This window comes from Capra hircus, chromosome 4 (genome assembly GCF_001704415.2).
Source record: "Capra hircus breed San Clemente chromosome 4, ASM170441v1, whole genome shotgun sequence".
In the NCBI taxonomy this organism is placed as follows: domain Eukaryota; kingdom Metazoa; phylum Chordata; class Mammalia; order Artiodactyla; family Bovidae; genus Capra; species Capra hircus.
The window spans coordinates 21,867,535-21,884,350 of record NC_030811.1 but is presented as its reverse complement, the minus strand read 5'-3'; the positions used below and the strand labels follow the sequence as shown (position 1 = coordinate 21,884,350).

Below are 16,816 nucleotides of genomic sequence, written 5' to 3'. Positions count from 1 at the left end.
TCTGCATATCTGAGGTTATTGATATTTCTCCCAGCAATCTTGATTCCAGCTTGTGCTTCTTCTAGCCCAGTGTTTCTCATGATGTACTCTGCATATAAGTTAAATAAGCAGGGTGACAATATACAGCCTTGACGTACTCCTTTTCCTGTTTGGAACCAGTCTGTTGTTCCATGTCCAGTTCTAACTGTTGCTTCCTGACCTGCATATAGGTTTCTCAAGAGGCAGGTCAGGTGGTCTGGTATTCCTATCTCTTTCAGAATTTTCCACAGTTTATTGTGATTCACATAGTCAAAGGCTTTGGCATAGTCAAGAAAGCAGAAATAGATGTTTTTCTGGAACTCTCTTGCTTTTTTTCCCTACTGGTCCTAAAAATAATTTTCAAGGGAAGTTTTAGCAAGCTATAGATGCCTGGCCTTTATACACTTGCTTAACATTTCAAGGGTGAAGAAACTAGGTCATTTGGCATTGTAGTTCACCTCAGCTGTCACTGAATGACCATGGGTCACAACCACCTGAGTCAGCACATCATCTCTCCAAGAACCATCAAGTGGTAGAACCTCTGCCATAACTCATAAGTCTAATAATATTCTACAGAATGCCACGTACGAGGATAGCTTTTCTGGCGAATTTTTACATCCTGTGGCCTACAACAGGTGACTTACCTATTCCTTCCTCTTATCTGACCTCACAGAGAGATGGTGGCAGAGACTAGTTACGAGATTCAATGGGCATAGGGAGGTCAACAAGTGGCTGGAACTCACTCATAATTACCAAACTCATAACAAATTCTGTATTCTCGTTATGCTTTACTTGAAAACTCACTAATAAGTGATGCCAGTCAAACTAGTTTCTAAATTGAATTAATAAGGACTCTGTGAGGAATTAAATGGGGGATACAAAGAGCTTTGTCTCACTCAAGTTGGAGTCTCAGATCCACAGTAAATAGGGAGAAACAGGAGAGTAGCTTCTCTCCTCTAGGTACAAAATAGTACCTAGAAGTAGCTAGAAATGACGGATCTCAAAGCTGCCAGAGAACACTTCTGGTAAGAAGTTCTGGGACCTCAGATAGCCTCCAAAATGTTTATCACATAAGTAGAAGATATTTTACATGACAGGGCTTAGTTGAGAAGCTGAAACTGATTTCATCTGTAAATATATTATCTTTTTGCCTGCTGTTGTGATTTTTAAAATTTTAGATTTCTTTTCTTTTTCCTTGTGTATTTCTTAAACCCCTTTAGGCTTCCTATTATCTCAGTTCACTGGCATCTGTGGCCTGGCACCTGTTTTGACTAAGTCATCACATGTCTTTCCCTACATAGTGCAGCCCCTGAAGCCTTATCTGCTAGGACCAGCCTTTGGCTGCCCTGGGAAGGCCTCCCAGTTGCTTGCTGTATCTGTTTTTCTCCAGAAGAAAACAAGAGAAAATTAGCAAGGTTGATTTTACCTTCCACATAAGGAATTATACTGGGGCCTTCATTTATTGTTGAGACTTTTTAAAATTTACTGAGTTCTTTCCATGTATTAACTTATTTAAATAGTATAACTTTATGAGGTAGATACCCTTGTGCGTGTGTGCTAAGTTACTTCAGTTGTGTCTGACTCTTTGTGACCCCATGGACTCTAGCCAGCCAGGCTCCTCTGTCCATGGGATTCTCCAGGGAAGAATACAGAAGTGGGTTGCCATGCCCTCCTCCAAAATACTCTTATAGTGGCCCATTATACAACAGAAGAAATAAAGCAAGGGTGTTGAAAAAAAAAATGCCCAATATCATGTGGTTAATACAGGATAGAACCAGGACTGGAATCCAGGCAGACTGACCCTAAAGCCTACACTCTTACCCACTGTGCTACTGAATTTCCTTTGAACCTCCAAATCATGTTTTCCCCCTGCTGCATAACAACAAATCCCCAGGAACACACTTATATTAGAGATTCAGCCTGGGAATTATGAAAATTGGATTCGTCTTCTGCACTTTAACTACCTGTAAAGGAAGAGCATTCTAGGTAGGGAAAATGCTCGTGCAAAGGTCTAATGGCCATAGGGGAGAAGAAAGGCCAGTATTAGGGACAGTGGGAAGCCGCTGTGGTGTTTCAAGCTGGGGGAAGGAGGGGATTAGCTGTACCACAATGACAAAGCTCACCCTGTCTAGCTAAAAGGGGGCAAAAGTGGATTCCGGGAGATTTGTTACTGATAAAATCCAGCCATGAGGTGATGGTAGCTTGAGTTAGGGTATTGCTATAGTGTGTGTGGCGGAGGTGGGGGTGGGGGGCAAAAAGCTATCTTTTTTTTTTTTTTTCCTAAGTATTTATTTGGCTGCACAGGGACAGCCTGCAGGATCTTTAGTGCAGCATTTGAACTCTTAGTTGAGGCATGCAGGATCAAGTTCCCTGAGGGACTGAACCTGGGCCCTCTGCATTGGGAGCAGAGTACTAGCCAATGGACCACCAAGGAAGTCCCCCAAAAGTTGTCTTCCTGGTTAAAACTGTGATTTGATGACGCATACAGCCTTTAACAAAACACTCCAGAAATTACACTTCCAAATATGTTACTGCCTTCAAAGAGTCATATTGGGAGGTGATACACCCATTTTAATGGTGCTGCATGGCTCTGAACAATTTTGTAAAGCCTCTTTTAGAACTTCCTTCAGAACCAGTTTATAACCAAATCAGAGAAAAAGACTTATTACTCTCTATACAGTCATACTACATAACTCCCCAAAGCTAAGGGAACTATGTAACACTGTTAAACTGATGCAGCTTAAAAGAACTTCCCTTTATGAGTCTGATTTCCCAACATATATAGTAAGAACGCTTCAGTAAGAAAACAAGCAAATAAATGGGGGGAAAAATGCTAAGTTGTTTGATTCTTCATCAAAGAATGAGGATACACTCTTCAGGCAAAGGAGCCAACTTGGGAAACCTAGAGGCAGAAGAAATTCTTGGACAGTCAGGAGGGAATTTTTTTTTTTAAGGGAGCAGATAACCAATAAATCTTAGGAGACTGACAACACATTTCTCACAGGAAAAAAAGAAAAAAAGAATGAAGTTATAGCCATTAGTTTTTAAAAGAAGTAGGAGCATGGTGGGGAAGAGTTCAAATTTCAGAACCAAGTCTAGGAGTCAAACTCAGATGCTCTAACTAGCAGGTTTGCATAGATTCTCTCTGTGCCCTACTTTCCCCATCTGTAAAATGAAGACACATATGCCAGGAGTTGTGTAAGGTTTTATTAGTGGAGCCCAAGTTAATCACTCCCCCAATTTCTCTCATCTCCACACCTTTTCTTCAGGTTAAAGAATAGGAAACTTGGGGGAGGGAGGTGGGGTGAAGGGGCAACCCTCCAGGAACTTTCAGGCTTCCCTGGCTTCAGCTTTCTTAGCTCTGCAGTGCCAGGACACAGAGAGAAAAATGCCTGGCAACTTTATCAGGCTGTTTTCAACAGACATTCTCAGAGCACCCTGTTATTTAAGGAACGTAGCAGCCCATTTAAGTCCCTGAAACTTCGAAAGTAACTGAAACAACCTCAACGCACAAGAGTAGGAGACTGGTTGAATTGTGAGACATAATACCCAAAGGTAGTCACATGATGGAATTGTAACTAGAGACTATTAAATGACATGGGGAGATGTTCCTAATGAATTGTTTTTATTAAAAATAATTGGTTTATAGGGGAAAAATTAGAAGGAAATAAGAATTGTTAACAATTTAACATGTTAAATTTAAAGAATTTCAACAAATTTTAAGTGGTAGGAATATGGGTGTTCAAAATTTTTTCCTTTATAAGCCTGTACAATGAACATAATATTTTTAACATACAGTATTATATATAAATCTGATATGGCATTTGAAAAACAACTCTACAGGGAGAAATTATGACCACTTTGTTCACCCTACGATGCTCCATGTTGAGACATATAGTTCAGACTTCTTAATACCACAGGCTCCTGGCCCCACAGTGGGTTTGTACCCTCTTCAGCATTCACATCTTGACAGTTACCTCTCTGGTTGGCAGCAAGATTAACAAAGGAAATTCCTGTCCTATAGCCTCTGCAGGAGGCCAGATCTCCACTTGAGTATAGAGTGGGAAAGGGGAGGAAAGCATATGGCCCAGACCTTCTTGAGTTTGTAAAACAGGAGTATAATGTGAGTAGTTAAAATACATTTTATCACTGCTGTAGCTGTTAAGAATAACTACCATTTACTGAACACTTCCTTTGTGCTGGATGCCTCCTGCATCATCTAATTTTCATGATGGCCCATTAGGTATTATCTCTATTTCACAAATAAAGACACAGATAAAGAGGTCAGACAATGTGCCTAAGTTCCCAGTGCGAGGAAGTGGCAGACGTAAGATGCTTCAAAGATTGCAATACTGTTTCAAAATGGCCTCCATCATTCTTTGCACTACTCTGTGAGATGAGCATTCTATGATTTAACTTGAGAAATGAAGGGACAGATGGCTTCAAAGGCCTTTCTGAAGTTCTTCATGGCTAATCCCAAAGGCCATTTCCAGTTTTTGGCTTCAGTAGAGGAGTTGTGTACTGAATGGGTCAATGGTGAAGCCAGACATTTTGGGTATGTTACCTCAGATGATGAGAAGCAGTTTTAACCTTGAAGAAGGCAGGGTGTGGCGGGAGACCAGCAAACAACCAGATCATGGTGGAAAGATTGCTAAGAAGATAATCCTGTACAGAGGATATAGGACCAGCTACTTTGGAGCCTGATGGAAGAAAGGAGAGAGCCAAGGTAGAAAAGCCTAGGTTCTTGAATGAATTTGATGATTGGTGCACCAGCTCAACCCTACCTGTAAAAGATAGTGGCTCCATTCACACAGCGGTGAAATTATTTTGGCCCAGTGTGTAGGCTATCATAAAACTGTATTTTATTCAGGTCCTGAATAAGACACTCTTCTACTAATTCTTAAAGTACTATATGTGCTAATATTGACTTTTTGATATATTCACATAACAGAAAGAAAGACAACATGGCTGTAATAATTTACTGCATTTTCATTTCTTATTTGGGACAACACCAAATGTTTGAAGTAGTGAACTGGGACACTGAGTTATTTGCATACTATCTATACTATCTGTTATATCAGAAGTAAATGCTCATGACTGGTCTTAATAAAAGTAAATTTTCAAAATTTTTGTTGTTTAGTTGCTAAGCTGTGTCTGACTATTTTGCAACCTCATGGACTGTGGCCTACCAGGCTCCTTGATCCATGGGATTTCCCAGGAAGAATACTGAAGTAGGTTTCCATTTCCTTCTCTAGGAGATCTTCCCTACACAGGGATTGAACCTGGGTCTCTCGCATTACAGGCAGACGCTTTACCATCTGAGCCACCAGGGAAGCCCAGTGTATCCCTATATGTCAAATGCTATAAGATGGACATTTGTGAATGGCTGTATTTATTCTCCAGGGTATGGATGGTGGGCACTCTAAGTAGAGAGCTTTGATGTCAACTTGTAGGAAAGTTTCCCCTCACTCTGTCCTTACCTGGTATTGAGTAAAGGAAGAGGAAGTGTGTAAGAGTATAGGATTTGAAAGCTGCATTCTTGGGAGTCCACACTGGAAGTTGCCTCCTCCAGTTGCTCAGACCTGACCTCTAGTTAATGACAAATACAAGCTGAATTCAACTATCCCTGGATGGTATCAATCCCTTGCTGGAATTTGTCAAGCCTTGGATTTGTGCTCTCCCAGAAGGATCTCTTCTTTGAGATCCTAGGAGAAACTGTTATGCTCTAAGGATAAATGAGATAATAGAACTAACTACAAATGCTTAGGTCTTAATTCAACAGTGGATCACAGAGTTTAAAATGTGGAAATTACCTTTGCAAATGTATGTTTAATTATTCTGAGTATCTGGTTGCCTGTTAGGTATCTACTGGACTTGTTATGAGGATGAAACAGGAAAAACTCAAAAAGAAGACACTAAACACTAGGAAGGACAGCTTTCAGAAATACAGGAAGGGAAATTTCCCATGTGGTCAGGCAAACACACCAATCCTTACTATCTTTCTTGCCCACCAGAGCTTTTAAGCTCTGACAGTTAAGCTTCAAAGACTTGTGTGGTGGTTCAAGCCTACTTAGAAGTGTATAGGGCCCTGTGCTAAGCTTCGGGTATTTTCATAGGTTCCTCTTGTTCGGTAATTGTGGCCTCCAAATTTATAATTCTCATTTCACTCCATGCTCCCTTCATCTGTCCTCTAGGCTCTGAAGTGCCTTCCACGAAACGTTTTTCTACCTCCAACCAAAACAGTGAAGAGGACTGCCTAAGTGAAAGTGATAGTCGCTCAGTCGTGTCCGACTCTTTGCGACCCCATGGACTGTCCATGGAATTCTCCAGGCAGAATACTGGAGTGTGTTGCCATTCCCGTCTCCAGGGTATTGTCCCAGCCCAGGGATGGAACCCAGGTCTCCCGCATTGCAGGCGGATTCTTTACCAGCTGAGCCACAAGGGAAGCCCCTGAATGCCTACGGGGAACCTACAAAAGTATTAGGAGAGAGTGAGGGCCAGTTACTGCTCATAAGTCGGGCACTTTAAAGGCTTTTACTTTAATCACCGTTTAAAACACCAGGAAAGAAGGAGCCTTTCTCCGCGAGGAGTGCCCACCTTCATCCCCAAGCTGCAGTTTCCCATGAGTAAAGAGAGGCATCACCTCATCACTTCAGGATTCCGTCGACACTTCTCTACGTTGGCAGATAGTTTCTTTCCGACGCGTAAGCGCTTTCAAGCACCTCAACCTCCTAAGAGCTCCTGAGGTTTCGCTATTGCCCAGGAGACGCTCCGGGTTTTGTTTTTCTACTTCCCCGCCGGAACAAGCCCGCCCACTAGCGTCAGAACTAGCTTCTCACTGGTCCGAAAGTGTGCTCGTCTCCTCAAAGAGCCAATCAGAGCCTCACTTTCTACTCAGGGGATTTGAAAAACGGAAAAGACCTTGACCTGTTCCTGGGAGTAGAGCGGGGGTGTGAATGATTGACAACTCGACTCTCCAATAGTCAGAGCCCTAGGACCTGCCCCTTCTGGCTCCAAGGCTAGAAAAGAGAGTCGATGCCGGCCGCAGTGATGAGCCCTGGGAGACGCCGGTTGTTCGGGTTTTCCGAGGAGCGGCTGCTACTGGTGGCCTTTTTGCAGGTGAGTGGTGGCTGTTGTTAATAGTGCTGTTGCCAAGGTTTTCTATTTGTCAGTGATGTGGTGGTTTATTTCAGCGCGCTGGAGGGCCAGTTTCTTTCCTCCCCAGGTTCAGTCTGTGGTGGGAGTCTGGCACTCGCACGCCCACCCCTCAAGCTCCGACCCTCACTTATCCCCCAGGTCCCGCTCAGCTGTCCCTTTCTCAGAATAAGCCTGTCTAGTCTGCCAACGGAAAGGAGGACCCCGCGTTGGTAGTGGTGTCTTGACGGCAAGAATAAACAAGGAGTCGAAGGGAGTGATACTCTACACCCCTGGACGTCTCAGGTACCGGGTGTCAGTCAGAGCCCCGTCCATCGTAGGACTCCCCCTGAAAGAGCGCTTCCGTATGTTTTCAGGGCCTTGGCGCTATATTGAGGGCGATGGCAGACTTGGCCCTTGAAGGCTCAGTAGATAGAAAAAACCTGAACGTCATGAAAGGAGAAAGGTAAATATCTGCAGTGGTTTCGTGGAGGGTTCAAATCTGGAACTAAATCACAGGTTCTTTGAACCACTACACATGAAAAAATAAGTGTATTTCTTCTTCTTTCCAAGGGATGAGGGCCATGTTACTGGAGAAAGAGAGTAGAAATGCCAAATGGAAGTGAAATTCACAGTTGAGTTTTGAGGAATAATTGGTTGTTGGCTAACTTAACTATAACTCTCATTACCTTACCGCCTCCCAAATTATGGAGGCATAATGGCTTGTAAGTGGTATCAGAATGTTAACTGCCTACTTTGGGGGGGGGGCAAAAATCAGATGCAATCTTTCACCAGTAGTTTCTAGGGTTTTCTATAATGAAAGCAGAACACATGTCATTTTGTCTTTTAAAACTGCCTCCCCTGAGGCCAGGGGACTAGGTTTGTTCCATCCTTGTATTCCTATGCACCTTGCATACCACAGATGCTACTCAATTGTGGTGGGGTTTAGAGAAGCATAATTCAGTCAAATGGTGTTGTGGAAGGAGCTGTGAGTTGGCAGTCAAGACACCTGGGTTTAGTCTTGAAGTTGTGTGATCTTAGTGAAGTGAAAGTCACTCAGTCATGTCCGACTCTTTGCAACCCCATAGACTATACAGTCCGTGGAATTCTCCACATCAGAATACTGGATTGGGAAGCCTTTCCCTTCTCCAGGGAATCTTCCCAACCCAAGGACTGAACCCAGGTCTCCCACATTGCAGGCGGATTCTTTACTGGCTGAGCCACAAGGGAAGCCTAAGAATACTGGAGTGGGTAGCCTATCCCTTCTCCAGGGAATCTTCCTGACCCAGGAATCAAACCAGATTCTCCTGCATTGCAGGCAGATTCTTTACCAACTGAGCTACCAGGTGTAATCTTTCAATTATCTGACTCTTAACTTCTGTCTCTTTAAAAAGTGGGTGTTGCATTAGATTATTTCTGAGGTCCATGCCTGTGTTCAAAGTCTGTTTTAAACTAAAGATTCTTAAACATTTTCCACCACAAGTACATCAGCAAAATCTCATTACAGTAAATTCCTAACCAGTCTGTTAGCAAACAAAAGCTCCCAGCTACAAGGGTTGTACCTGGTTCTTTTGTGTCCATATTTAAACCAAACCAAGTGGGTCATTGTAGAAAGTTTGGTCGTTGTCCAGAATGAACATTGTATAGAAGTAAAACAGAAAATGTCATCCTTTACTCCACTACTCAGAGACAGCTGCTGGTGGTGTCTGGGTAGATCTTTTAGTCTCTCTTCCTCTTTTGCCTTCTATGGTTGGTTGAAATTAAGTGGCACATTTCATTTTAAATTTATATTAAGTAATGACATCTAAATTCAGCCACACCTTCATCTTTGTCTTGTGCCTAGAGCACAGAGGACACACCAGCGTCTGAACTAATGATGGGTCACTTGAACATCTTTGGAATGAAATCTGGTGTGAAGGGATATTTGTATGGGGAAATAGGACTAAAAGTATCACTGAATAACAAAACTCTTTAACTGAAACGTGGCCACAAATATGAAAAAAACATAGTTTATAAAATGTAAAATAAATGTTAGCCACTTTACCAAAGCATGTGAATTATAGAATATCACTTAGTATTTGGTATGCTTCTAGGACTGTATCTTACTGTCAACACCCCTGCCCTGAAACACATACAACGTTTGATTGCATTCCTCCTTCCCCTATCTAATTTAACCTTTTCTCCTTACCCCCACCCTCATTTTATTTTATCCCCAGCTTTTGTTTCTGCTCATACCATCAGCAAGGTAGGATCACTTTCAAGGCCCTGAGGTCTGTATCAGTCTTCATGTGTTAGTCAAAGTCTGCGCCATTCAACCAGAATACCTTGCATTCTTTGGTAGGGCGCTTTACCATCATCTCATTTAGTATTCCTCATAGCCCCTTGAGAAACAGTAATTTCATTACCCTCATCTTTATGGACCAGGAACCTGAGGTGCAGCAGATAACTTAAATAGTCAAGATGACACTGTCATTAAGTAGCAGAGCTGGGACTAAAGTCTAGGTTTCTTGACTTCACACTTTTGGGATTTGGTGGAAATGGTTTGTTTTGACACAGATGCTACTATTGTAGGGGAATAAGTAACCAGAGATAGGAAGGAGATGTCTTGAATGGGTATTCCTCACATGAGTGATGCCATGCCAGCTGGAACAGGTCACATGCCCCACGCACACACATCTCATTGTTGGACACTTCCCTGTAAATAAGGGTCTGCCTGCTATGGTTTGTTAACCTCTGTAACATGGGGTCAGTCAGGGCTGTTAGAAGGTATAAAGTTGGAGAATGACAGGGTAATAGTGTCTGGAAAACACCTATAAGTAATAGAGTTTGCTCCTGGTAAAATAGTTGTTCTTATAATGCAAATGCAAATGGAAAAATTACCATTCAAGCTTTTGAAAAAGTAATAGATGAGGAATGGGAGGTACTTTGGGATATAGGCATGTTTGAACTTTTCATATTGAGCTGGGCCCGGAGAATCTTAGGAACTGAGCTCCAGATTTCATTTCCCTTAAGAACTGTTCCTTTTTAATTTATCAGAAACTTGACTAACCTCTCTTTTTTCTGTCCTCAAGTCTACCCAGTCTGTCTCCTGTAGAGCTAGATCCCTAATGCAGTGGGGGTTGAGAGTCATTCAAAGCTGCATAGTGAGGATTTAGACCTCCAAGTGGTGCAAACATGCAAACACCCAAATGCTCTAGGGTAGCATTTGAATATTTATTATTGAAGAGACAGCTTTGGATCAAAGCAACTCTGGCTCTGCATCCCTTATTTTATATTGCTTCAACATTCTATCATTAATCACATTTCTTACTCAGTTTTTGGAAACAAAGCAAGCTGAGACTGGACTTTATCCTATAATTTTCCCCACCTGTTCATGAGTTGCCAGGTATGTATTCACTTGAAGTGTGAAGCACTGTGACAGTTTATAAAGATGTCTAATAAAAGTAAAGCATGTCAAAATGACATTATATTTTTGAAGTTGGTTAACAAGATGAATATTATTTTTCCTTATTGTTCTATCTTGAACCCATTATTAAGTAATTTGATGAAGCAAAATAAACTACTCAGACTGATTTAAATGTGCTCAGTATTGTCTTATGTGAAGGATTAAAAACAGTTATGAATGGGATTCCATTATTCAAAGTACTTGCAGTGCTGGCCAAGAATAAAATAAGGTGATTTTAATAGTGTTGGGATTATCCTATGACAGGATGCTTAAATGTTCTGATGCTTAAAATACTGATGTGATTAGTAGATCTGAGTAATCTCAGCTAGACTAGGGTTTAGGAAGCTAAGACCTTCTGGCCTACTATCTTTCCAGCCCACAAGCTATGAATGGCTTTTGCATTTTTTTAATGGTTGAAATAAGTCAAAGAATAACTATTTCATGTGCATAGAAATTATATGAAATTCTCATTTCCTTATCCATATGTAAAAGACCAAAAGTTCCAATATGTTTATTGGAACATAGCCTTATTTGTTTGTATACGCATTGTTTATGACTGCTTTCAACTACAGTGGCAGAATTGAGTGATTTTGAGACCATATCGCCCACAAAGCCTAAAAAATTTACTCTTGGACCTTTTACAGAAAAAGTTGCCCCCCGCCCCCCGCTTTTTTTTTTTTTGCCTCCAGCTAAGCTGGAGTGTCTCTCACATCATTGCCTTCATCCCATTTCAACAGCAGTTATGCTGCCCCAGGTCTTCCTTAAATGTTACCTTCAGAATAGTTGCAAAAGATTCATAAGTATTCACATACATTTCCCTTACTTGTAAATGCTGCCTGATCCTCCTAAAATACACATTATTAAAGCTTTAATGACGTCCCAGTACTTGCAGAATAACCTATATTCTTTGGCACAATGTCCTTTCTGGGCCACTATTCAGCCTTATCTTTCTAGACTAGTGTCCTCCTACTTCCTTATTATACCCTATACTTAGTATAGGGTGATCATGTAATTTTCCAGATGGGACCTTCAAGTGTGAAAGGGGCCCTATAATCACTATGTTGGGGAAACAGGTCTAAAGCAAGACTGTTCTAGGCAAACCAGTTTGAATGGTTCTCCATAAATACCCATTCCCTTACCTCTACTCACTGCTTCCTTAGACCAGAATTCCTTAACATAAATCTTAAACATCTTTTCAAATCCAGCTTAAATAGTGCCATGTCCACGAAGCATTATTCAAACAAAAACAACAACAACTCCTTTTCCATCTCCCTTATACATCAAGTGCTTTCTCGTGCTCTGGATTACTTTCTGCTGTTGAGATACACACACGTCACTTTTACCCCATTAGTCCCTTGGAGGCATCATTCATGTTCGATTCTCTGTTCCCTCCAGGCCTAGCTTTATGCCATGTTCAAATGAGATTTGCAGCACATGTTTGAAGAATGAGTTGTTTGACCAGACAGGGCGGACTGATGAATATCTGGGGCTGTCAATGGAGATACATCATCCATTTTTAATGTAATTAAAGTCATGAGAAAAGTTGGGTTTCCGGGGTTGGAAGACAGAGCCTGGGGTGCCCATATGGATGTAAAGCACAGTGGGTCAGGGCATGTGTATAGGCATTGGGGTCCAGGCTGGCCTGATAGTGAACTCCTGCTCTGCCACTTACAGTCTTTGTCCTCTTGGGCAAGTTAGCCTCTCCTGAGTGTCTGCATCTATAAAATAGGAGTAATTGTAGTAACCTGTCCATAGAATGGTGGTTGAGAATGGAAATCGTCCCAAGCACACGATGAGCACTCCAAGAAAGGTAGCGGCTGTGGCGTCATACAGGCTTCCCTGGTGGCTCAGATGGTAAAGAATCTGCCTGCAGTGCAGGAGACCCAGGTTCAATCCCTGGGTAGGGAAGGTGTGCTATGATATATGCTTCACCATCCCAGTACTGTTGCCAACAGGTGGGCAGCACCAGGACGTAACAATAGAAGAGGTGGGAGAAATGCAGCCCTGAAGTCTTAGAAGAATTTTTCTTTCCTTGATGGAAGTGCTTAGCTTCAGAGGGGTCAAAGCAGTGGGAGTTCTGAGTGAAGATGGTCTCCACTTACTAAGAAGTGACTAATCAGCAGTCTTTTGAGACACTGTTTCAGTAGAGTGGGCAAGGTACAAGGTAGGTGTCAGACAACTAAAAAAAATAATGGCCAGAAGGAAGGGAATAACAGCCAAGAGGAAGGGGCGGGAAGAGGAGATGCAGAGTCATGTAAAAGATATGTTTGCTTAGTATTTTTTTTTCTTTGAGCCACATCATATTTTAAAAAGGACGGCACCCTGAAGTGTGGTCACTCAGTGACCTGTGTGGCCCCTTGGGGGTATGAAGTAAATCATTGACTAAAATCAGTGCTTAATTCAAGTGCCAATAACCCTTGCTGAGAGGATAAATGAGGACCTTTAAAAAGAATAGTTTTTAGTTCTTAGCATGGCCCCTCTTTCTAAGTTGGGGGTGTCTGTTGCCTGATTCGACATTGTGCCTTGAGGTTCTCACGAGCAGTCACACGCCGAGCCCTCCTTTATACTCACCTTGTTTGTGAGCATCTCATGAAATGTCTGCCTGGGTTGGAAAGACAAGCTGTGACTGGAGATGCTCCTGTGAAGTGAAGCCAAGTGAGCTTAGATGCTCACACCCAGACTGGCAAGTCTTCCATGATGAGGTAGAAAGAGCATGGGTGTCAGAGGCACGGGGCCTGGATGACAGCTCCAGTTTCATCTAGTGCTTCTGTGTTTTTCAACAAATCAGTCTGTTTTCTCTGTGCATATTGTTAAGGCCATTTAAGAACATACTAAACTGTAACAGATACAAAAATATGATGGATGATTGTTCTTGGCTCTGCCCTTGCCATCAAATACATTGGAATTCTTGAGTTAAATCTTGCCTGGAAAATCCCATGGACAGAGGAACCTGGTAGGCTACAGTCCATGGGGTTGCAAAGAGTTGGACGCGACTGAGCGACTTTACTTACTTAACGTTTTGGACCTGCCAACTGACTGTTGATTTGTTTTTCTGGCCATACCGTGTGACATGTGAGATCTTAGTTCCAACCAGAGATGGGACCCACACTGCCTGCGGTAGAAGAGTGGAGTCTTAACCACTGGATTGCCAGAGATGTCCCCAGCTGTCCTATGCTTTGGCAGTCACCACAAAAACTACTGGACTTCCCAGCTGGCATAGTGATAAAGAATCTGCCTGCCAGTGCAGGAGATGTCAGAGATGTGGGTTCAGTCCCTGGGCTGGGAAGATCCCCTGGACTAGGAAATGGCAACCCCCTCCAATATTCTTACCAGGAAAAGTACATGGGCAGAGGAGCCTGGCAGCCAACAGTCCATGGGGTCGCAAAGAATTGGACATGACTCTGAATACTCATTGCACCACGCTTAGCCTTATTAGCACAGTCTAATCATTTTTGCTTGTCTTTGATTTCGGTCAACACACCTACTAAGTACCTAGTGTGTGTCAAGAGTCATGTTGGGTTCCAGAGATAGGCAGTGAGTCATCAGCTCTAATGCAGGTTACAGGGCACACGGACCAGGAACAAGTGATCCGTCACAGTGACCCATTGCAACTGCGCCCAGTGTCATAAAGCAGGGGGCTGTGGGAAGGCACTTCACCACTTTCAATAGGTGAGAAAGAAGGGCATACACAGAAGTCTGAAGGCATCATCCTCAAACCAGCAGCATCAGCATCACCTGGAATCTTGTTATACGCACCCCAGACCTACTCATTCAGGCTGTGGAAATGGGGCCCAGTAATCTGAAACAGTTCTCTTGGTGATTCCAATGCACATTAAAGTTTGAGAAACCACCAGCCTAGAGGAAATAACATTTAAAGTAAGCTCTATAGTCACACCATTCAATATAGTAACCACTGGCTATGGAGCCCTTGAAACTTGGCTAGTTCAAAGTGAGTTGTGCTTTAAGTATAAAATGCAGATCAGGTTTCAAAGACTTACTAGGAAAAAACACCTCTAATTATTTTATATAGATCATATGTTAGAATGATAATCCTTTGAAACTAAAGGGTTAAATAAAATGAATTATTAAAATTTCACCTACTTTTTTCTGCTTAATATGACTTTTAGAAAGTTTAAAATTACCAATTTTAAAAAGCCGATTATATGTGACTCGAATTACATTTTGATTGGACACAGCTGATGTCTGGTGGGTCCAAAAAGCAGAGTGGGATTGAAGTGGCAGTGGAGGGGAGGTGATGATGGGTAAGGGTTCTGTGTAGACTACAGAGTATGCAGAGTTCCTGAGGCCAGAAAGAACATGGTATGTTAAGGAAATAAAACCAAAGCCTTACTGGTCACTTTAAGGATTTTGAGTTTTGTCCTAAGATCAACAGGAAGTAATTTGAGGGTTTTAAACAGGGTACTCAATTTTCAGGAAGTTTGTAGCTAATACATGAGGGTTAGATAACTACGGCTGAATATTGCACGATTCTCAGAATCAAAGCTCCCTGCTCCTGCCCAGAAGATGTGGGGGTAGAGGCATTTGGTCAGGCGGTACCGTCAAGAGGGAGGGAGCAGGACCCTGACCATCAGCTGCCTCCACCCCAGGATATGAGGCACAAAACCCCTGCTAAAGGGAAAAGCAGACACCTGGGAATAGTTTTGTGCTCAGTTCATTTTCAGCTTGGTCAATGTTGAGAGCTGGAGGAAACATTCCAGAAGAGTCCAAAGTTGAGTAGGAGTTTGATTACAGAGCTGGGACTCTGCAAGGCACTGGCAGAGGTTTGGTGAAGGGAGGGTCAGGGACAAGGAAGCCTGGCACATGTGGGGATTAGCAGGTCTGTCCTTTGAAAAAGTGCACTGGACAACCACAGAGAAAGGGCCCGGATTAGAGCCTGGAGGCCTGGGCTCTGACCAGCTCCAGGAGTTGGGGTGGGGGTTCCCATTCACCTGTGATCTGGAGGAACTTCCCCTTTAAGTCACAGGTCATACACTAGCAGACTCAAGCTACTCTCAGACAGGTCTTATTTAGCTCATGTTTTTTAAAATGTATTCTTGTTAGTTGCTAGTATTTGTATTGGATATCACATGAAATTACATTTCTAGTTCTTTTGAAAATTGGAAAATTGAGGACCTCAGTTCCTCAGTCTCACAGAGAAATGGGCTGGAGCTAAGTAGTAGCTACTCCTTTCATTTTTCCTATGAACTTTTAAGCTGAAATGATCATGTTACAAAAAAAAAATTATATACTCTTCAAAACAGAATCCGCAAGTTCTTTCTGGTCTGAGTCTTGCATTCTCTCCAGTCTTCTGTTTCCAGCAGCTCTCAGCTTTTCTTTGTTCTCCAGAAAAGTTCTAGAATGGTACCCTTAGCTCAGTGAGACTAAATTATACAGATGCTAGGGCTTCCCTGGTGGTTCAGAGGTTAAAGCGTCTGCCCACAGTGCGGGAGACCTGGGTTCAATCCCTGAGTCGGGAAGATCCCCTGGAGAAGGAAATGGCAACCCACTCCAGTATTCTTGCCTGGAGAATCCTATGGACTGAGGAGCCTGGTGGGCTACAGTCCACAGGGTTGCAAAGAGTCGGACACGACTGAGCGACTTCACTTCACTTTCCATCCATGTGTCAGTGTGCATGAGTTGCATCCATCAGAGAAGCGCATATGTTCTCTGCAGTTCAGCAGTGTTCCCACGACCCCTGCAGCCCCACACAGATCTGCAGCCCCTGCCTGAAACTTTAGATGAAACTGACAGCAGTGTTGTATTTGTTGGTAAACACTTGACATACCAGCTCCCACAGAGACTGAATCATAGAGATTGCAAGCTGGAAACCTCAACAGCTCCTTTGTAAATATTCAGCCATTAATTAAATGGCAAAGGTCAGTTGATAGCAAGGAGGAGAGAGGGAAGGGGTTTTGTTGACCTGAAGTAGATGCCCCAGTTCAGTATCTTATCCTGCGTTTGCCCTCTGTGCACCATAATAAGAGGCTGGTGTATTTGTAGTGGCTGTAGCACTATTTCTCTGCTCCAGTGTATGTATTTTGAGAGGGAAGAAACAGAAATTGTCTTATTTCTTAAAGTAAACAAATAGAGCTGATTAAAATACTGTAAAGCTTCATGATAGGTGCCTGAGTGTTTGTGATGTTGTTGCTACACCTTTTTCCCCCTCAGGATAGTTCATCATCAAAAGATGATGAGGTGCATCTGCCTACAATATTTGTA

General features: G+C 42.6%; 1 protein-coding gene across 4 annotated transcripts in view; it reads left to right on the top strand.

Annotated features, from left to right (window-relative positions):
- The window catches only part of BPGM (bisphosphoglycerate mutase), a 31,568-nt gene continuing 21,760 nt past the window's right edge, over nucleotides 7,009-16,816 (top strand). For 2 of the 4 annotated variants that reach the window (XM_018046913.1, XM_018046912.1), the window contains exon 1: nucleotides 7,021-7,137. The gene's annotated coding sequence lies outside the window, so the exon portion shown is untranslated. Of the gene's footprint in view, nucleotides 7,138-7,314; nucleotides 7,459-16,816 lie in introns of all 4 variants that reach the window. The other 2 variants (XM_018046914.1, XM_005679489.3) reach the window with 2 other exon arrangements.